Genomic DNA, 22,559 nt, shown 5'->3' with positions numbered 1-22,559 from the left:
ATCTACTCAGAGTCACATGTGTGCGAGAATCTACCCCAGCTCCAGTAGGTTAATAGGCAGGATACACAGTCTTAAAGAGGACCAACGCAGATAGACAGACAATCACAATCACTCACACCTACACCCAGTTTTTAAATCACCAGTTGACCAAAAGTGCATGTCTTTGGACTGTGGGAGGACCTGGCTTTATCTACAAAGAGGGAAAATTCAGAACTGTTGATACTCTACCTAGGAGTGGGTGTTCTGCAAAGATTGCAACATACAGTCCTGAAAGGGTAATAACAACACACCTACAGAAATCTAAAACTGGGAAAAATAATCTATGGTGAGGTTTACACCACGAGACAAAGACTCAATAAAAATGAAGTTAAAGGAAGAAAATCATGAAGAAAACCATCACAAGTCTCGTGTTTGCAAAAAGACCACCTAGTTGTTCCATAACAACCAGATACAAACATGCACAGGCTTGTTTGGAAGGGGAAAAAAGACACTGCACACCAACACTAAAACCTCTTCCCAGACGTGGGTTGGAGGGATCATCATCGTGCTGCTTTGATGTCTCAGGCATTAAATGCGTTGAGAGAACAATGAATTAAAAATTGCATGAAGAAAGCCACGCAGTAATCCATGACTTGAAGCATAGGAGGAGCTGGGGAATTTAGCAAGACAATGATCCAAAACACAGAAGGAAACGAATAAGAGACAAAGTTCTGGTTCAGTAGTGGTCGAGCCAAGAGTCCTGATCTGAACCCAACTGAGAGCCTGTGGTAGGACCTACAGAGGGCTGTTCATTCATTTAAGACATCTAAAAAAAATACAGATCAACTATAACAGCTGTGTAGATGAAATGTGTAAAAATTCTGTGCTAAATTCACGAGATCTGCTTTTTCAGGCTGCACTGTGAGTGATTACTCGCAGTGATTCCAAAGGGTTGACAAACTTTATTTTTTCTGCTAACAGTAGATAACAGTGCGCATCAGGTTACATAAATAAACTCAGAAGAAATAAATCAGCTCTAGTGCTCATAAAAGTTCGGATAAAGTCACCGAAACAGATGAAAGCACCTCTTTTGAGTTCGAGGTATACTCAAAGTAGTTAGATGTTACGTGACCTAGACGCGAACTCGCTAACATCTCACATCCTTGAAGCTGAATCTAGTACGCTCTCTCTCCTTCTACCCACCTTCTGCTTTCATGCAGTACATACAAGCTTTGTCATTGACTTCTACAGGCTGTGTAAAACTTTTTCCCCTTTTATTTTCAGTTCTAAAGACATGCGTTATCAGTGTGGTTTTGATACGAAGCACGATAGGAAATACAATATGAACAGTAATGTTGCAGTTTACCTAATTCTAAAGTTAAAATAAAATTAATGCGGCTTAAAAATCGGGGCTATTTTGCTTTTCAGCCTCGGGGTATATTTGGACTTAGTCAATATGAAGACAGAAAAACAATGAAGACGTACAAACTGCCCGAGGCAATCTTACTGAAATTCTTAATTTCAGCTGCCGTCTGTTTCCTGTGATATAATGTGATGTTCACACAAAAGCAAGAGTATGTAACACAACAGTAAGGTCCATATGTTAGTGACAGGAAACAACTGTAGCTTTATCTCCATTGACTGGCTGCTCAGGAATCTTCCCTGCCAGATGCTGTGGTCGGTGAAAAAAGTCTTGCTTGGAGGGCTAAACTCGTAAAACCCTTTTTGTAATTCCTTTTATAAACTCGGCACTAAGTTAATGCAGCTTTCTGTGCTTCATTGGTTCCGTCAACAACAACAAAATTCTATACCGAGTCCCGAGGTAAGGTTAATGTTCTGCGACGAGGACGGTACCGGCCGAGGTGGAATAAAGCACAAGACTGAGGACGAGTGACACGACACATGTGCCGTTTTAATAAAGGCAGAAGTCAACGCCATTGTCGCTGTGGTCATGCCCGCTGCACCGAGCAAACGCTACAAGCGACCCCAAAGCAGAATGCCAAGCCAAGCCTGAACACACACATTCAAACAAATTTTACATTACACATCTGAACACACACACACTATCAAACCAACGAGACGGTGCATCAACACTCTCCTGCTCTCTTTATATCAATCTGAAGTCTGCTGATGACTCTTGACGCACTCACTGGGGTAACGGCACCGAAATGACTTCTTCCACTGATTGCATCCAAGACAGTTTCACATAAACATGCTCGATAGTCAAGTGTGGATTATTTTATTTCTAGAAAGAAATACAAATAAAAAACAATGACGAAACCTACAACAGACGCTTTGATTACGCTGATGTACCGTTTCTTGAAGAAAATACTTTTTTATTTAATGTTACAAGCAGAAATGGACAAGATCCCTAAAATTATCTGTTCATTATCCATTCAAATACAGTTTATATACAGCACTGTGCAAAGGTTTTAGGCAGGTATGGAAAAATGCTGTAAACAAAGAAAGCTTTCAAAAATATAAAAGGTTGTTTATTGGCACCAAATGTTTTCTGCAGCAGGACAACGACCCCGACCGTACAGCCAAAGTCATTAAGAACTATCTGCACCATAAAGAAGAACAAGTAGTACTGAAAGTGATGGTACGGCCCCCACAGAGGCCTGATCTCAACATCATCGAGTGTGTCAGGTTTACATGACATCCACAGAAGATCTGTGGTTAGTTCTCCAAGATGTCTGGAACAAACTACCAGCCGAGTTCCTTCAAAAACTGTGTGCAAGTGTACCTAGAAGAAGGCAAAGGGTGGTCACAGCAAACATTTCTCTTTTGTTCATTCGCTGCATTTTGTTGATTGATGAAAATAAAAGATGAACACTCCCATTTCTGAAAGCATTCTTTGTTTACAGCATTTTCTCACCTGCCTAAAACCGTTGCACACTTCTGTATGTTTAGTTGCCTAAACAATCACCCCCGTAGTGCTTCATTTGTACGGTGGACTTCACGCACCATTCGTTGTCTCAGTGCTTAGCTGCTACACCAGACACGACACCATGAAGTTACAGAATGCCTACTGAAACATTTAAACTTGTTTTCTTGACAGATTTTGCGCTTCTAATGAACTAACGCTTGCGGCTCACGGAGAAATTTAAGCACCGCGCAGCATCAAATTAATTAAATGAAACCCCGGTCTTTTAATTACTTTAAACAGATAGCTTTGTTGCCTAAACCTAATTCCATTTCCCAGTGTCAAAGTCCTGCACTTTGGCCCCATATCTAAGAGAAAAAATTAGAAATACATCTTAAGGGGCTGGAACCAAAAGAGGTGCAGAGCATGCATGTTACATTACTGGTAAATAACCTCTTTGCATAAGATACCAAAAAACTGCACTTCACTGTTGAACTAAATTATATCCAAATCCGTTTTAATGGGGTAGGAACCCCCCGCAGTCGGCATGTCTAGACACCGTCAGGATTAAAAGGCTAACAAACACGCTCGGTGTTGGAATTTATGTTTTGGTAACAGCAATCCGAAAACAGCATTCCACTTTCAGCCGGACCATGAAGGGAAAAACATTGATGCTAATAATTGAAGCCCATTAGATGTTCTTATAGTGTGTAGTTTGAAAGGAAGCCAACACACCACCAGTTCCTTTTAACAAGCCTTTTTGATAAGGTAGAAGCATCTGTGTTTATGCAGTGTGAGAAATATTATGAATAATTGGGGAGTTGACGGGCTGAATTCCTCCAGCATTAATCGAGCCTCTGAAATCTCTGATATTAGCTTCACATGAATCATTGTTAATTCCCATGAATCCATTACTGTTCCATGTGCAACTAAAAATAGAGTCCTGATAAATCAATGGGGACACTCGAGAGTGAGGACGGGGGGTTGGTGCTGCTTACTTCTGAAGCTTCTCTTTTCAGTACAGCATAATGCCCTTGGCTCTCATCAATGATTATTCTCCATAATTCCCGCATAGATTTCTGTGTTACAACCAACGGTCGCGGCGGTGGGGGGAGGCAACAGACCTTGAACAGAACGTTTTCAGCCCAATCCCTCCCTAAATGCATTCCCCACATTTCGGCTTCGTCAAGGCCATTTGATAGTGCACGAAACATTTTTTCCTCTTTTTTTACAAGCTCTATCCTTGACTTGAATATTTCTGTAATGACAGCAACCCATTTCTTGTTTATGCCAACAATGACAGGAGGTTTTCGCCAATTTTCCTCCATCTATCTTGAGAGGAAGCCTAATCCATTTGAAATAGCGTGGCGATCTTCTGCACTGATTGCATTTGTCACAGCTCAGCAAGTGCGCTACCTTGTGTGGAGAGTGTGCCCCCCGGACCTGCCCTCTTCTCTTCTGCACTGAAAGCCAACGCAGGCAATGGGCATCGCATGGCCTCACTCATGCACCGGGCGCAAGGGCAGACAGGTTCATCTGCACACAATCACAACGGACGGCCGCATCCCATTCCAATTGCATTTCCGCTCACGGGGGAAAGATCCCGTGGTGCATATTACTGTGGCTGAGACAAATTTAGCTGAAATGGAAAGGGAGATGGAAAAAGCTCACCTCTTACACTAATCTGGGCAAACGACACAGCGCGGGCTTCCTACAACAACACCACCGACACCGCGGAAAAATGGCTTTTAGATGGCAGAGCTGGCCCGTCTATGACAGAAGACAGTGAATTAATTAAGATAATAAATTGCACGTGTCATATTTGTCATCTTTTCAATCTTCACCTAATGAGGAAAAACGCGCGCACAAGAGTGTTCCTCAGTAAAAAGTTGTCTCGGATAAATGCGGACACCTTAAAAGGGAAATGCTCAACATTAGAAACTGAGCGATACTCAATGCTGACTGATATTTAATATATGTCATGTATACATTCATGCGTTCCGCTCCTGTGTGGGCACAAACAGACAGACATGAATGCAAATGAGGCTGAGAAGAAGGAATGAGAGCGCGAGACGGAGCGGGACACTCAGAAGTCTGCATATCTGATAGCAAAGCGGCCTGATTAGAATTTTGTCATGCCACAATTTACAAATTAAAATGAATTAGATCTTCCATGCCCTGACCTCCATTAAAAACACTTCATTGTTGATGAGCCATGATAGCATCTGCTATTGATTGGATAAGCATCAGTATGGCCAATCCCGTCCCTTCGCGAGGAGGTCATCCAAAGCAATTTAGGCATATTGAGAGATTGATCAGGGCTCCGGAGCTGCCACTTGGGCCCACTCAAAGCATAAAAAGTCTAAGGTGTAGCGCAGCCACTCCCTGCTACTCTGCGCACGGAGAGTCTCAAATCTAAATGCTAATGGTTTCTTTTAGAGCCTGGCTGCCCTTTAACCACTACAGTCAGACGTGAAGGATGGCTCTCAGTGTTTCGACAGCTCAGTCTTGTTTTGACCCCTCCCCGGCCTCCTCCCTCCCCCCAAACACTTCCAATAGCAAGAAGCCATTCTCTGGAATCAGCACTGAAAAGGAGGAAAATAACTGTGCAACAGTAATACAACAGGCTCTGTTTGAAGCATTACCAGCCTACCTGGTAGCAGCCTGATTCTGCTTCAGCCATAGTGGACTGTGGCAGAAAATGACCCTTAACACAGCTACTGTTGTGAAACATATTTTTGTGTGTGTGTGATTAACTGAACTGCTAAAAAATGCTGAAAATACAAATGTCATACAAAACTTTATTTAGAAAAAAGGCTGAAAAGAACAGAGCCATTAATTATTAACCACAAACTGTAGGAAGTTTCAACTTTACACTGATTATTTTCTTTGTCTCCAGAACGCCGAGTCTTCTGATTACATAGGATGAAGGTTAAGATTAGAGCTGGGGTCATCGCCGACGATGACTTAGACCAGCGGCCCCCACCTTTTTTGCGCCACGACCAGTTTGTCCAACAATATTTCACAGACTGACCAAAAAAAGAAGATTTATTCATGACACACGGGAAAAGACCCGAGGAAACAGAGTTAAAAATGATAAAAACGATTAAAAAAAAATAACGCTAAAAACTGATAAAAACCCTGAAAACCATCAATTTCACACCCGAGCCTCAACTCACGGCCCGGCATCAAACGACTCACGGACCTGTGGCCCGGTGGCCGCTGACTTAGACCTCGGGTGGTTAAGAGAAGTGAACGTCACCTAATCTGAAAATCACGTGCTGTTTGTTGCAGTCACTAGCTTTTTTTCCTCTTCATTTTAACCCAGACATGCTAACCGTGACTTTACAACCATAAAAAACTCCAAATGACACTGACAACTTCATATTTACTGAAATCCAGCAGGAGTGGTTTCGTAAATTGCATTTCAGGGCAGTCACGTCCCCGGCAGCTGGAAAAGTTGCATCGACAGCCGATGAATGTGCATTGCATGTCGCAGGAAATTCAGAGCAATGAAAACGAAATGCACAAACGTCGGCAACTGCAGAGATCGGTTTGCATTTACGATCTCGCTTTCTCCTTTAACCTCTATTAGAACTGGTCCTCCTAACTATGCAGTAACTAATGGAATTGCATTAAAGCTTGGTGTGCTGGAGTATCATACTGTACATATGTCCGCTGTGGCTGAATTCACAACAATGTAGGATTCACCATGGTAACAGAAATCAGAAGGCAAAGGTCATGCAAAGCGTTGGTAGTGGTGTCGCTTGGCAAGGGCGGGGGCGGAAAAACCTCCACATGGGCCTTTTTCCATATACTGAGCACGCTCATCATCTCCTGTCCTCCAGCAGTTCCCTGCAAGGTTAGTAAGAGTCAATAAGACTTCCGCAAAGGTTAAGGAGACCTATAAGAAAGATATCAGGCAAACCGTGACCTCTCTGGATCCAGAAGAAGCACAAATAGAGTGGCATAACTGTCTTCGTTCATTTTCCATCCGAAAGTGAATCAAAGAAACGCGCTTCGTTTTTTTTTTTTGGTACAATTGCTTCATGAATTCACTATGAGCCATCTATACACTTTGACACAGAGCACTTTATGAATACAAAACCTGAAAAATGGGTCATCATCTGGCACTTTTTCTTCCAAGAACAATTTTTATTTGTAGATCCACATTTGAGGAACTCTAGATTTCTTTTCAGATTGTACAATTTCCCTTATCATCATCCCCAGTTTTATTGGTTACTCTATCAGGTACAGGAAGACAGTTCTGTCTTCAGAACTCCCACTGATTCATTTTTAATTTACTAAGAGTGGAAGAGCAGTAGCAGCGTACCTTAAATTCGCAGTGTTTTATGTATGGCAATCACAATAATGGGGAACGATGAGGAGATGGGAACAATAAATAGTTTGTCTGCTATAGAAACCACTCCCGCGGGGTACTTAAAGCAGCAGCAGGCAGAAAGTGGGAAAGAGAAAAAAGGCAAATGTCTGTGTTATAAGCTGCTCTCTCTATATATGCACACAATTCATATATTCTAAAAAGCCACGGTCCTCTATTAAACCACTGCATCTTTATACTGCTGTATGCAACTCATCTAATCTCTAATCTGGAAAAAACTGGGACAAGAAAAACTCAGATCACAGACCCAAGAGGAGGACCACCTGAATGTTTGTGTGTATGGTACAAGTACCTCTCATTTTGCTTTCAATGCTGAGAATAAGACAAGAACTGAAGCAGGTTTGAGGCTGAACTTGCAAAATGTCTTCTGGACTAGAAAGACGTACTCAAATAATGATATTCGACTGTGAGTTAGCCGTCAGCATGAAGGTTGTTGAGTTGAATCCACTGGCTGGCTGTATGAACCCTTCATGGGTTCTCTCCAGGTACATTTCCTCCCTAACAAGCCTAACAGACATGCATGATAGGTTAATTAACTGTGGATGTAAATGTAAAGTAAAAGTTGTTCCTTTTGAAACATGTTGGTTTCAGTACTAAGGCACTTTCACGTTAAAAGATTTCTGGTTTGTGTTGCACTTATTTCACAGAACGAGTGAAACCTGGAGTGAACCCGGACACACACAGAAAGGACAAATGATCGATTCAAACCCAAGTCATTCTTGGTGTGCGGCAAGAATGCTAACCACCATGTGACCATGCTGCCCAGTAAATATTTCCACGGTTAAGAGGAAAAAAAAAAATCACAACAGATGTTGTCAAGCAACCCTTGAAAAAGGAGATCATCATTGCAAAGATCTGCAATCAAGAGATGCCTTCATGAATGGAGATGCAGAGGTTTACAACTTCCTGCTGTTGTTTACACCAGAAACATCAAAAAGAGTCACAGCGCACAATCATAGCAAAGAAATTTGACAGATGAAATAAAGATGATCTTGAATCAGAATAATGAAGGTAGGTAAAAATCACGGAGGAGGGAAACGGCTCACAATCTGAAGCATGCCACATTATCTGTCCAACATGGTGGAGGTAGTGTTATGGCATGGACACGTATGGACATGTACGGCTGCCAGTGGAACCAGGTCACTAGTTTTTACTGATCATGTGACAGCGGGCAGAACCCTTTCAGCCAGGACGTTTTTCGCCCTGCAAAAGGCAAAAGCAAATCAAGAGTTTCAAAGCAAATAAATGGAATATTTTACAATGACCAAGTCAGTCACTGGATTTCAAACCAATACAGCATGCTTTACAGTTATTAATAAAAAAATGAATGCAGAAAGACCCACAAACAAGCAGCAACCGAAGGTGATGTCAGAGCAACTCAAGCAAGGAAACTGCAATCGGTCAGTCAGACACTATGAAGGACTTTCATCAAAGTATTAAAAACAACCCATATATTTGAAATCACGTTAGTCTGTCCAGTTAATTTTGAGCCTGGAGACGGTGCACAAGAATAATTCCTAAACAACAGACACAACATTTCTGTAAAGGTCCTGAATTAAAGCTGAAAGTCTTCACTTTGATTGTCTGATTTAAAATCCACCGTGGTTTCGGACAGAGACAAAATCGTCCAGCACATTATGGACCTAAGTGTACATGTGTATGTTTGGTCAGACACCAGCTCCGACTGGCTCGTGTTTTCCTTTCAGTTACGGGAACTGTGGCTTCATTATTGCCTCTCTGTCCTACGGGCTGCTGTTTCCTCAAGTGAGCATAAGAGGCTTAAGGGTAGAGGCACATTTTCAGTTAGGGAATAAAAGTTCTGTCTATTAAATCTGATTAGCACACTAGTGGTGCCCAACTGTGTTGGATCGTGGCTCATCTTGGCTGATCAATGCCTTCACTCGAACAACCATCGGGTACAAAAAGGTTTGTACACAGCTCACGTTGTGCCCAGTTTCTTTGAAAGTGAAAATGCCAATATATCGAAAATATAACGTGCAAAACTGGCTTCAGGAACTGTCAGCCGTGCAAAGCAAAGCTTCTCTCAGTAACAACCTCTTACAGGTTTCTCACAGATTACACGTGTACTTCAGCTGCTGGGACGCTGGATGTAATCCAGGGAAACTTCTTGAGTAGAAAAGCCTTTTGGTCTTCGTATCTCTGTGATGGAATTATGTGTACCAAAATTAGAGTGCAAATTTGAATCAAACCTCTAAGCGAGATCTGTGGGTTCTTGGCAGTGAAGGGGGAACACAACAGGATTCTCGCACATATGCCACGCACATCCGTGAGAAGCTCAGCAGGCTGCCAACACCAAAGTGTTCATCACTCTCTTCCCACTCCTTTTCATAACACAGAGCAGATAAAGCCCCACAGTACCGGAATGAGCCCGACCAATCAGTATCGAGCATCAAAAAGTAAATGTTCAAGGAGAATGAAATGCCCCCATTGATTGGCCGCAGCACCGGTTCCAATCGATACCTGAGAGATAAGCAGCCGCTAGCCGCTGACATTGGTGATGTATAACTCCCGTGGCTGAACGGCAACTGATGACTTTTTGCCGTCTTGGTCAACACTCACCGGAGCAGCTCAGGCCGGGAGGCCAAAGGCAGACCCGGAGCGGCCGGCCGCCATCTAGATCGAGCTCCCGTTCGTCAAAATGGCCCCAAGCCATCAGCCGTGAAACCGAACTAGACTTAATCCATGCTAGTCAACCCCTACAATACGACCCCTTCTCTTTTGATTTGGAGAAATCCCACTAGTAAATCAGCTGGGGTTCAATCTTTGGAAGGTAAAAGTAAAGCGTAACACAGCAACAAGGATAAATTACCTGCAAAGGAACCAGTGTTATCGCTCTGTTTGTTTTTCAAAAGACAATAATGAAATAAATAAATGAAAAAATGGTTTGGAGAAAATGAAATGATAGCGTGGCGGTGTTTTGTGAAATTGTGCTGTCAAACGTTTCTCCTTTCTAATTTCCTGGAGCGCAGATGATGGAGCATGTGTGCTGACAGCTGAATCAGATAAAAAAAAAAAAAATGGGGAGAAAGACTTATCTTTTTCCACCTCACGAGCGTTTCTATGTCACATTTATAAATATAATAACAATTAGTCTGGGGCAAATGACAATTGACAGATACCGCGGACTTGTGTGCGCTGTAATTTTTTTCCAATGTGGCCATTTGTTTAAGTGTCAGACTGACAGGCGCGGTTGGAAATATGAAATACGGAGACTGACGCAGCAAAGGGAGAAACCGTATCTATTCTGTTTATTTACCAGCACGGTGTTATTTAAATGGGGCTCATTTATATTTTATGAAAGCAGGTGGAAGCTCTCAGAGGTATTAAAATTAGAATTACGGTATAAGCCCAAAATGTGCTCGCTCATTCATGATACAGTAACTTTTAATACGGCCACTGCCGCCGCCGCCGTCTTTATAAACGTACAAAGGTCTTGGAGCAGCCGGTCCTGCGTGCATGCGCGTGCACATTTGATGGGACCGTCCCAGCACAACTGTCACTTCGCTCCCCTGTTACAGGTGCTCCACACAGGGGAGCTGGCAGCTCTGACGGACGCCTCCTCCTAGGGATTTATGGGAAATGACAGCTCCCGCAAAATAAAACTGAAGCGGTCGGGGAAGGGAAGACAACGGAAGTTCCAAACCGTGAGTGCACAGGGCTGACACTAGCTGAAATTTATTTCCTCCGCTCTGCCTGGCAGTTTGGTTGGAAATGTGCTATTCATACTTTTAGGCCCGCAGACAGAGCGAGAGCGAGCGAGCGAGCGAGAGGGGGCCCCACCCTTAATCTACTTCCTCTGTTTGGGGTAATGGTCTACGAGGTCTTTCTGCCGGGGAAAATCACATTTCTTACATGGCTGCCTCTTGATGAATTATTTCACATTTCACTTACTTACCTTTTCAAAAGTTAATCTACATCAATAATGTTAAAGGAAAATTTCACAGCTACAAATGAACTGCTCCCCTTATTTAAACTCAAAAGGTGTGGACCGTTTGGCTGCTTAAAAAGTCCATTTCAAACTTCATCATTTAACCGTTTGCCAGCATATCTGAATGCACACGGGCCAGCCCGGCGTTCTGATTTTCTACATATTTAAATATGGACCATCTTTAATTGAGCAGAAACTGCTGTGGAGAACAGTGCTGAACTAATACTGAGGCTGAAATATCATTACGCTGATGGAAGCCGGGCTTCTGTGGCTTTTATTGGCAGCTAGCGAGCTAAATGTGTGGTTCGATTCAGAGGCGGCCATAGCTGCAGAGGCACAGTAATCGACTTTGGGACAAAATGGTGTGGAAAATGACGTGTAGGCTTTCGCCTAAAGGCAAGCCGATGCAGGCAGAAATCTATCACTCAGGTGCACACCGGCATTGGCATTTTCACAAATGTGATTTAGTCGACGATACCGTAGAGCTGATGTGCTGGACCAGTGCTTTCAGTGAAAGGATCGGCTGCTTGAGCTGCAGAAAATGTCCGCGCGTTTGATTCGGTTTGAACCCTGCCGTGTTCAGATAAAACAATGTTTTACATATGAATCCCTGCAGCGTATCGGAGCATATTTAGGTCAAACTACCCTGAACCTTGCGAGCATTAGACCGAATTTTAAATCTCTAACCTCATTCGAGTCATTTCTTTGCCAAGCCTGTTGAAAATCAGCCCTTTGTTTTTGAGATCAACACGAGATTCACTGCTGTTCCACACTACTGTGCTGTGAGTATTTTTGGCTCAGTGCTGCCAAAGTTTGGACACAGCCATTTATAATTCTCTCACAAGGCAAGCAGCTCGCTTCTTTTTTCCAAACACACTCCATGGGATACAGACCGGTCCACGCTGTCGTGTGGTTTGCTCGCAGAATCGCATTATTTCCAAGCAGCAGCAGCTTTAGCGAGCACCAAAGTCAAAAGGGCCTTGACCAGTAAACCGAGCGTTAATCGTCACAATAAGACACAATTAAACAACGATTATGTAAAAGACCTTTTTGCTTTGGGAGTGTCTCAACTATTACATCAGCGTCTAAACCTCAGATTCAGAGTGTCTCTCTCCCAGTAGCATGCCTGGAGGCGCAACAGTCACACCCACACATGCACGCACACACATATACACTCGCCGAAGCACAGTGCAGATCAAGTGTGCCTGGAGAGCTCTATAGAGAAGCCAGTTTTACTCATTAGACTGCATGTGCACCGCTCTCCAAAAAAACCCTCACTCTAATCACTGTCACCAGACCTCGGCTGAAAAACAGATAATTAATGTTGGGCCCTGCCTCAATCGGCTTCCACGCTAAGCAGCTCTGTGTACATATGTGTGCGCATGTGTGTGGGTGTCTGCATGTTTGTCTATTTGGAGTCTGTCGATGTAGGAGGCCCCCCGGGGACCGCGGATGCTCAAGCCATCCACAACAACGATTTCTCTCAGGCTCGCATTAGCTCTCAGAAGAACAATTGCACACCAGATAATGCACGAATTTACAGAAGAAGAAAAACCCCTTCCACTGCGCAGCCAGAGCCGTTCGCCGCCCGTGTTTCACGCCGTCTCCGTCTTCGACGATTCTGTAACGTCTCGCCCTTTTTTTGCCCTTTTAGCTCCCCTTCGCCCATTTATTACATGGAATGGACTTCTTAATTGTATGCTTTGCAGAGCAGATTTATTTATGTTCTTTTTCCCTTCCTAAAGGCAATTATTAATATCATAAATATTTGATGATACTTTGCGTGACCCTGCAGAGAATGACAGAGAGAGGTACTGAAGGTTAATGCTGGGGGTGCAGACTGATTAAATGGTGACCGAATGGCAAAAGCCCATGCAGAGCTGCTATAAACTTTCTAATGAAATGGACTAAATAAACACTGTTTGCAGCACAATTTAGTTACGGGACTTTAATAAGGTAATTTACAAAAACACATTTTTTTCCTCTCTTGCCCCCAGTGATATCTACACATAAAAATACTTTTGGTTTTACTCGCTCGGGTTTTGAGATATCCGTCTTTGAAATTGCTGCCTCAAACCAGAAACGGTGAAGGGGAATCGAATTTCAGGTGTTGTGCTCGCAGCATTCAAAAATCACATTTAACAAAAACCCAAAACTCAACAGCAATAAGTCTCTCTGGAAGAACCAAGTTTGGATAATCAAGAGACCTCTGATAGTCTTTAGGTTCACCAACTAATTTGTGCATTCACAGAAAATTAATTAGAATCTCTTTTACCTAAGTAAGGCGGCAAACATCCACCTGTTTCGTATTTAAATGTACATGTTTTTTGAAACTTGGCATAATTACTAGCCTCTACTAGGTCAAAGAAGACTTTTAAAAAAGAAAAAATCACCCCTAAAACAAATTTACATATTTTTTTTTATCTCTGAACCAGGGTTAGGTTTAGTGATGCACGCAAACCGTTTTATTGGTTGATGGTTCCTGGCTCTACCTAGACTGAATGTCAAAACATCATTGGGTTGCGTGACTGGGTGAATGAGGCTTACTGTAAGAAAGTGCTATAAAAGTATAGTCCATTTATCTTAAATATAATAGAACTAAAGCGAACTACACGACCAAAACTACTTAAATAATCAGCAATGATGAATCTTTCTACAAATTATGACCTGGTTATTCAAAAAAAATTGGTTACTCAATCCTTTCTGTGGATGGTTTCATGTAGGAACTTCTGCCAGCTGAAAGCAGCTAGCTAAGGTTACAGCTGAGCTCAGGAGGGAGCCATTCATGTTTGCATCCTGTCACGAGCAAGACTTACAGCTAGAGGCACGCTTGCTCTAGGATGTGATAAGTTCATGCAAGTAACTCAGAAAGGTAACATTTTTTTTTCTTCTTGAGTTACCAGAGCAGGATTTGTGGACAGCTTTGAAACCAGTCTAGTCTGTAAGCCTGACGTCATTAGCCGTTTCCAGGTCCAAACTCCGTCTCCTTCAGGTCCTAAAGTCAAACGAACACTGCGGCATCACTGAGAGTTACAAACTGTCTAAATTCCTTCATCTGTAATAAAATGATCAGCGTTCTGCTCTACCAGGTGTAACAGTGAAGTTTAACATCCAGGCATCCACGAAAACAGAATTTATGAAGTTTAACGGAGTCTGAAGTTAGCAGGGAGTTAGCTCGCTAGTTTCCACCTAAACATGATATAGCATGTTCTGACTGAGAGATTTCTGAAAAATTCAAACGTACAGCTCTGCTACCACTTCCAACATAAATGAAGACAGGAAATTAAACAGCAGTGACGTTTGTAGGGTTACTGAAGTTGGGCTAGCTGGTATATAATGATGTGCTACGTGGTGGCTAGCTAACAGCTATGTTAGCATAACATAAACACAGAGAAGCTGGAGGATGAATGCTAACTTTTTTCCACTCGATAAAAGTTAACGTGAGGGTTCCTGATGGTTAGGGACAAATGCAATCACATGGCAGGATGCTGTACATGGACCAAACTTCAGTCAGGAGAACAACGGAGATAATCCATCCACAATATGAGGTTAGTCATTAATATATAGTTGCATGGGCTGGAGTTACATCATAAGGTTTTGAAAACTGAGCTTTAAAATTAACAGTGGTAATAAAAACAGAGGGAGACTGACAGTGATCACTGACTGATTTTGGGGGCTTGTTCAGATTAAATAGAACAAGATACAAAACCTGTTAAAAACACAACAACCTCAAACACAGAGTAGTTTGGACCGGAAAGCAGGGTTTATATGTCATTACATAAAAACCGGATATCCCCAAACCTGGGCAACTCTCAATTTAGATGGATAAATAACACGATTGGCCAGAGGAAATGATGTTACTCCATGCTTTTTCTATTATTTATTAATGTGACTAACTCCCAGAGGTTTGAAACCCATTTCCAGAGGTTCTCCTGTCGCCAAGAACCCCTTACAAATAAGGTTTTCTAATATGCCGCCAGTTTAGCTGCCTCGGTCTGAACTTCTGTGAGGACTGGCTCAAGCATTTCTCTGTCATCACCAGCTCCTTCACTGCCTACAGTAAGCACAACCAAGCAACAGCAGGAAGGTTTGCTGCAGGAGCAAGAGCAGTGATACCAAGCTCATTGTTTCTATTGGAGTAGCATTCACAATATGCTTGCTTTAACCTCCTGAGACCTGAGCTGTTGTTTGGGATGCATTTTTAATTCCTTATAGCTATTCTGGGCTATTTGAACAGGAAGAATTTACAGCCCAACACCATATTGTCACCATTGTGTAACAAAGTTTAAACACTTTACTGAGGTCAAGAAAAGCCAGAATGTAATGCCTCCACACGAGGACATCATTTTATATTTATGTGTTTTGTTTTTTACATGAAGTATTTTGGGGACCACTTGGCTATAGTCTGTGGATTCCTGGAACTTCCTTTATGACACTCAGTTGCTGTAAGTTGGCTATTTAAGGTTCTACATGTAATTATTAAGCAGTGCAAACAAAATTCGACTTTATTGATCTCGGCTGGAGGCAGATACTGTAAAATCCAGATAAAACAACTGTATACAGGATTGGAAAATGCATTTTGATGCCCAAGCCACTTTCATAGCTTAGAAACTGTTAAACGTTTTATTGCACGTATGCTCGTGTTTCTTTAAAAACCTTGTGACTTCAGCGGCACTTTGCCCTGCCATTACAATCTTTCTCACAAAGGTTTTTAAAACCAAGCTATCCTTGCCAGGCTCACTCCTCAAATCAATTCTGCTTTTTTGGCTTTTCATGAAGAGATACAAAAAAAAAAATCTCTTCAATATTTGCCACACATGTCCTTCATCGCTGAATTGTGGTATTCAGGAGGTTCTGAATAGGCACTGTACTCCATTGTCTAAGAATGCCAGCGAAAGCCAACAGCCGCACAACGCACCAATTACAGCGTCAACTCTCACGAGCAGCGCCGCATGCGTGTCGAGACTGGAAAACATACGATGGGCTTGCAATTGTAATCAGAACTGTTTAAATAGTAACAAGTGTGCAAATTAGTCGTTCTGTTGCTCATTATTCAAGACGTGCAATCACTAGTTCCCAACATCCCAAAGTCTGGGAGAGATTTGAAACAACCAAAACACACAAACATGCAAACAAATGAAATAACAGGAGCTCAAACCCTCGATTCAGTCGATATAATTTAATCAGCAAAATGTGTGATTAAAATATTTAATGAGCTCCAGCATATGACATTTATTGACTTACCAAATGTCTCTTTCTTTATACATTCAGACATGGCTGAACACCTACACAAAATGATTTCAAGCTGACATATATAATTTGACCTTGTCAGAAGCTGATCTCCTTCCCCCCACATTTCCTCGTGCGTGCTGTGTAATTGAGCCTTCAGGGAGAGTGGAAACCCTATCGGCCCTCGCTTTGTACGGATCTGTATGGATGATCAGGACTGGTTACCAACTATCAAATCAATAAGTGCAGATACACAAGCAGATAGTGATGAATATGGGTTGACGGCAATTTATCTCGCCTTCAAGAGCGGTTTATTAACTGCGGAGATCACAGACTTACATTAACAGAACCTCTGGGGTAAATTCTTAGCAGTGAAAGATATATGTAATTAAATATGTTTCCTAGCATAAAAGGCTATTAACTTCCCTTCGATATATTTCTCCACAATGAAACATACAATATAGGAAAAGATACATTTAAATTGGTCAGTGACCAACTCAGAAGCAGACAGGCGTTCTGCATTTAAATTGCATAAATTTCCTATGAAAGCCACTGGCAAATCCAAAATGAAAGTTCCATTAATTCACAGAGTTTAAATTACTTTTTTGTGATGTAGCTTTTGTAGTCTTTCTTTGCTGCAAATGTCATAGCTTTGATGATGGTTATAGGTTGTCGGTTTTATTTTTAGGCCATGAAATCAGGAATTAATCTGAGGCAAAACCGGAGGAGGAGAGGCCTGTCTTGTTTATCTTGATTTGTGTGTCTTTGTGCGTTAAGCCACACGGGTTCAGTAAATTCGCCAAGGCCAGACGGAGGCGGACGTCAGTCTCAGGCTGATCGTTCACTTTTGCTGACACATCAGCGACCAGAGGCTCGTCGGGTCTCGAGAGCTGCCGATGTCTCGCTGCACGCTTCTAACAATCGGAATCAATCCCACCTTCAGACTCAGTGACTTGGAAAATGCAGAAAAAACAGCACCTATAGCAGCTAAACCAGAAAAGCCCGAGAATTATAAAACAGCAGCAGAGTGAAGTCCAAACAACTAAAACGTGGGGTAATATAAATTCAATTTTAAGCATAAATGGGTGCTGTGGTGCATGTGATCCACGTTAAACCACATCATAAAAATGCAAATGCTTTCATTCTCACTCCAGGAGTTTACAGTCCAGCAACAAATCTAATATATTGTGGGATGTTTAACATATAGATCTTTTCATTTCCCACATTCGAAGCAAGCGAGGCACCGCACAATATCCTGGGCTTCACAAATGTAATATAACCCGGATTGCAATGGGCCAGTGTGATGCAGCTGTGGCATTAGGGCCAATGGGAGCTCTTTAAATGAGAGAGTGGCTGTAAACACCACGTCTACTTTCTCCTCTCGCCGGCATTACTAGCGAAGCTGATGACAAGTGCCGAGCAGCCCTCTAGTGCCTTTAATACAGCGAGAGCATTCTCCAGGGGAAATGCAATCTGTGTCCTCTGTACAGATCCACTGTCTGCACTTCCCCACATGTGAGCTGCTATCATATTATACTCCCCGCTCTCGAAATGGGAGAAGGAAATAGGAAATCGGCTCGGCCAGAGATGAACCAGGAACATAATCAAAAAATAGTGTGGCGCAAACGGCGCAGATCAGCCCGGCACGCAGACCTCCCCTGGCTGAGTGCTAAACAATAAGCAGCGGGGACTGCTCGGGATTCTTACGCCGCTGAGAAGAAAGTACGCCCCTTTTTTCACCCCTCGGGCATCTATTGGCTTATAGCAGCTTATATATTTAAGATTGGAGACGGGAACAGGGATACTTCCCTCATGTGGCGATCCCGCACGCTTTTATTGCCAATAAAAACAGCAGAAGTGCACAGACAAAAGAATCTGTGTGTGAAACATGATTTAGCTGACCTTGCTCATTACTGGGGTCCTTTTAGTTTTGCTTTCCCCCCCCCCCCCTCACATCTGAGCTGAACAAAAAGACATAAAAATGCAGGGTTGACTTTTTGGGAAAAGTATGCAAAATCTCAAAGTATGAATGACACTTTTGTTGGATTGTTTTTGTTTGAGCTGTGCAAAGACAGGACAAAGCCTAATCTAAACAGCTGACATCAAGAAACACACTGCACGCCTTACGAAAGGAAAAAAAGGAAAACACAATCTGCACTTTTTTCTTTTTTCGCCTGCCTGCCTGCCTGAAAAAGACAAAGACACTTGAGCTGTGCATGGATGGCGAGTATGCTGTTGGATCAGTGTGTGGAGTAAAGTCTCAGTGTGGGTACGAAGTAAATGTGCCAAACACGTGTGTGTGTGTGCATTTGTGCGTGAGAGACAAAGTGTGTGTGACAGCGTTAAGCCTGAGTGAGAAGTGAAAGGACTGCTGTACTCACAGTTGTGCTCTTGTTTCCCTGTGGTCTGTCGGCGTGTCAGAGTTTCATCCTTTCAGCATCTCTCCCTGGGCTGGGCTTCCTCTTCCTCTTCTGACCAAAAGGTGTGAGGTGGTGGTGGTGGAGGAGGAGGAGGGGATGCACGGATTGAGCACAGAGGAATGAGAGAGAGAGAGGAAGAAGACGAGGAGGAGGGAGTGCGAGTGAGCGAGTCAGAGAAAGAGAGAGAGCACGCTTTGGATGAAGGGAGGGCGAGAGGCAGCTTGCGATTGGCCTGTCAGTCCGGGAGAGGGTGCATGGGTCTCAGTGGTGTCAGGGCGGCGAGCTGCCTGCACCCCAGTCGCTCTGCCGACGTCTCAGATTTAAACACCTCGAGAGGCGGTTGTATGGTTCCTGCGGCACACAACACACAAGCTCGCTGGCTGGCTCACGACTCACACACTCTGCATCCACATCAGAGAGAGGGAGGGAGAGAGGAAGGAGGAGGGAGGGTTGATAGAGTGAGGCAGACAAATTCAGAGGGCCGATGACAGCTTCAAGCTGAAGCTTCTCCTTGGCTCCTCATCAATGACAGGTACTGAGGAACAAGAGACAGAGGGAGGCTCCCCCCTCCCATTCACGCAGTTCTACACACGCACACACGTATTCATGTACACACACACAAATCACTCCTCCATATCCAACCACCGTCACCCTCCCTCCCCATCTCAATTACCATAGCCGCGACAGATGTATTGGGCTTGTCAGCTCTCAAGCATGGCTGTGGAGGAGATGTGGGCTAACTTATCTCATCTAATTTAACCAAGCTGTAATCAGACAGCACTATGGAGCTCATTTATGGTCCGACTGTTTTGGAGGTGGTGGGGTGGGAAAGGAGCAGTAGATGTGGGAAGCTCGTGGCATGGAGACAGACGCAGACAAACTGCAATTAGCTCAGCCTAGGTCATAGAGCTGCATCCGTGAGGTTCAGACCGAAGTCGTTTGTACTGGGAGCCGAACTTGGAAAATGAAAAGAAAAAAACATTGTTAAAGTCCAGAAAAAAAATGCAGAAAAACAGAAAACAAAAAATTCCAAAAAAAGCTGCAAACTAGTTACAGTGATTTAACTGTGACACATGATGCTGTCGATGTAATTTGGGTAATTTTAGCGAGCCAACACCCTGAAAGATTTCAAAAATGCCGTTCTGTCTGAACAAGAGGCACTGGTAAGGATATTAAGCCTGACGTTTCTGCAGTGGACGCCCAGCTCTGCAGCTTAATGTCAAGCGCCGGAATTTTTTTTTTTCTTCTCCTCATTAACCGTCGTGCCCGGTCAACAGCAGACCGACTCCAATCGGCTCCACACAGAGTCCCATGAATCCCATCTCCGTCCTCTTCACTCCACCAAATTCAATTAAAAAGAGAAATTGGCAATTAGATCACTGTTATGATCCTGTAACAATGATCTAATCTGTAATTCATTGGCTGGTGTTCCCCTGGGGTGGGGTGGGGGAGGTTGGGTTGATGTAGTGGCTCCTTGGCATTCACCTCGGCTCGGGCGGCGCACGAGGCCGCGGGTGGAGCGGTGGGACCGAAGGCCTCGACGGTGCCACCGCCGGGGCCTCGGCTTGCCCGCGGCAAGAACACGACCTGTGACGTGCGCTCGTTTGTTTTGTTCTCGTAGGCGTGCAGGTTGCAGGTGTAATGTATGCAAACACGCGTGGGGACTCGCACAGATTTACAGCTGATGTGCAAAAGGCAGAAATGTGCACAAACGTGGGCTCCTCACGGGAGGAGCCGTAATTGAATTAAGTCAATTCCATTTGGCTAATGAAGGGGAGGCGAGTAGCTTGCCCTTTCGGATGCTTCAGGCTAACAATCACATTGAGACACGGGGGGATGTGGCTGGAGCAGGGTGGGGTCACAACATGTAGACTGGAACCAGTGTCTTGTCGCCACCTTTGTAACTGGAGTCGTGCTACTGGAGCCCCACCGCATGTGGACTGTCTGGAGCCCTCAGCATCACTCCTCTGACCCAACCGGGCAGTCGTGTTTGTGTCGTCGTCATTTAAAAAGCCCTGTTTCCTGGCAACATTTAACACATTACAGGCTGTTTTATCCTATCATCCATCTCGTGGCGCTTATATTTAGTCTAAGGATAAATGCAGTGTCCTTTATGACAGACACGCACACCTACACAGACACAGAGCCAGTGGCAACAGGAAAGCAAACTGACTATCATATATAGGAGTGTGTGGGCTTGCGGCACACACGCTAACGCGCACACACAGACGCACAAACACGCACAGGAACAGTGTGATTGCTCTGCTTCGCTCGTTTAGCACTTCTAAGGCAGAGATCCCCAGAGGCCACCCATCACATCCAGTTACTGTGGCACACAGACACGACAGAGCCCCACCTGCCTGCTCTCACCTCAATCTGTAGGAGGCAGGAGGCTCTGGCACCATGTCGCTCCCTTTCTCACTTACACACACACACACACCAAAGATCAAAGATGTGGTCACAGAGGCACCCACACAGATATCTCGTATCAAAGATCAAGAGGACTTCCCGATCTGCAGACTTTAACAGACTTGCCATCACACACGTTAGCTCGCTACAAAACCTCTCCTCATCTTAAATCACAAAGCTGCACGCTTAAAATGCATGTGGTAACCCGCCGCGGCGTCGCCATACTTCACACGGGACGTGGGAAGAAGCCTAAGAATCGTCAGGTAGTCACCCCGCGAGAGCAGAGAGGATATTCTCATTTTCAACATAGCACCAATTTTAACAAATTTAATGTCATTACCCAGAATGAGTGGAATGTGTTGGCTGCAGAGCGCCAGTGAGAATAACAGATGGAATAAATGGGAATTGCTACCTTTTTTTTTTTTTTTAAGAAGAAGAAGACTAATGAGACAGAGCTGCTTTCACTGTTGAGTCATGCTGATGGCATCAGGTGCTGAGATAAAGATGTAATAGCCTGCTCAGGGGTGCTTCCCTAACACGTGCAAAAACAGAAGTGGGAAGCAGATAGCTGGTGTGGGACTATGTTGTTCGGGGTGAAAGCGGGGATATGAGAGGGTATACGAGATGGAGGTCTGGCCGGTGATTAGTTAGTTCCCTGCTGGTTGAGCCTGACATGTCACAGGTTGACATGGGATGCAATTATAGAAGGGAAGTTTCCCAGCCCCTCAGGCATGTGCCAGCCATGCTGTCAACGCTGGCTGATGTGTCGGCTCTTGGCACCGCCAAGGGTGTCACAGGCTCTTATGTGTGCTCAAAACTGCTACACTCCCATGAAAATTGGCCTTAGCTTTCCCCCAATGCATTGGATGATGACTCTGTGTGTGTGTGTGTGCATATGGCTGTGCACACACGCTCAGCTACCTTTGTTTGAGTATTAGTTAAACCCTTCTCCACTCCCAGCCTTCTCTCAGTCTCGCTCTTTCTTATTTCCTCTGAAGCTACAAGGTAAAGCCACAACACTTGTGATTCTGCTGGCTTCTCATGCTGTTCCCACATCTTCTCTTTTCCCCCCGTATCAGTCTGCATATGACTCTGCCAGCAGTGCGAGTAAGCTCTATAAGACCCAAGGCAAATTACCTCAGCGGGACACTGCGCTTCTGTTCCCCTCGCTTCCTCTTCCTCTTCCTCATCGTCCTCTCTTTTCCCCCCCTTCTCTGCATGTCACAAATCAAAGTGTGCACCTCAGCTCTGGCTGCACGTTGTGGGAGTGCAGCTTAAAATGAATTCAATGTCCTCCACTGGCAGATT

General features: G+C 43.9%; 1 protein-coding gene across 4 annotated transcripts in view; it reads right to left on the bottom strand.

The window, feature by feature from the left end:
- LOC101487767 (RNA binding protein fox-1 homolog 3) overlaps nt 1–19,212 on the bottom strand; it is a 431,072-nt gene extending 411,860 nt beyond the window's left edge. For 3 of the 4 annotated variants that reach the window (XM_012920561.3, XM_076883450.1, XM_012920562.3), the window contains exon 1: nt 18,804–19,211. The gene's annotated coding sequence lies outside the window, so the exon portion shown is untranslated. Of the gene's footprint in view, nt 1–18,803 lie in introns of all 4 variants that reach the window. The other variant, XM_076883451.1, reaches the window with a different exon arrangement.
- Nucleotides 19,213–22,559: the final 3,347 nt, after the last annotated feature.

Source organism: Maylandia zebra, linkage group LG4 (genome assembly GCF_041146795.1).
Source record: "Maylandia zebra isolate NMK-2024a linkage group LG4, Mzebra_GT3a, whole genome shotgun sequence".
Classification (NCBI taxonomy): Eukaryota; Metazoa; Chordata; class Actinopteri; order Cichliformes; family Cichlidae; genus Maylandia; species Maylandia zebra.
The sequence above is the reverse complement of the archived record's forward strand: the minus strand, read 5'-3'. Positions and strand labels throughout refer to the sequence as shown.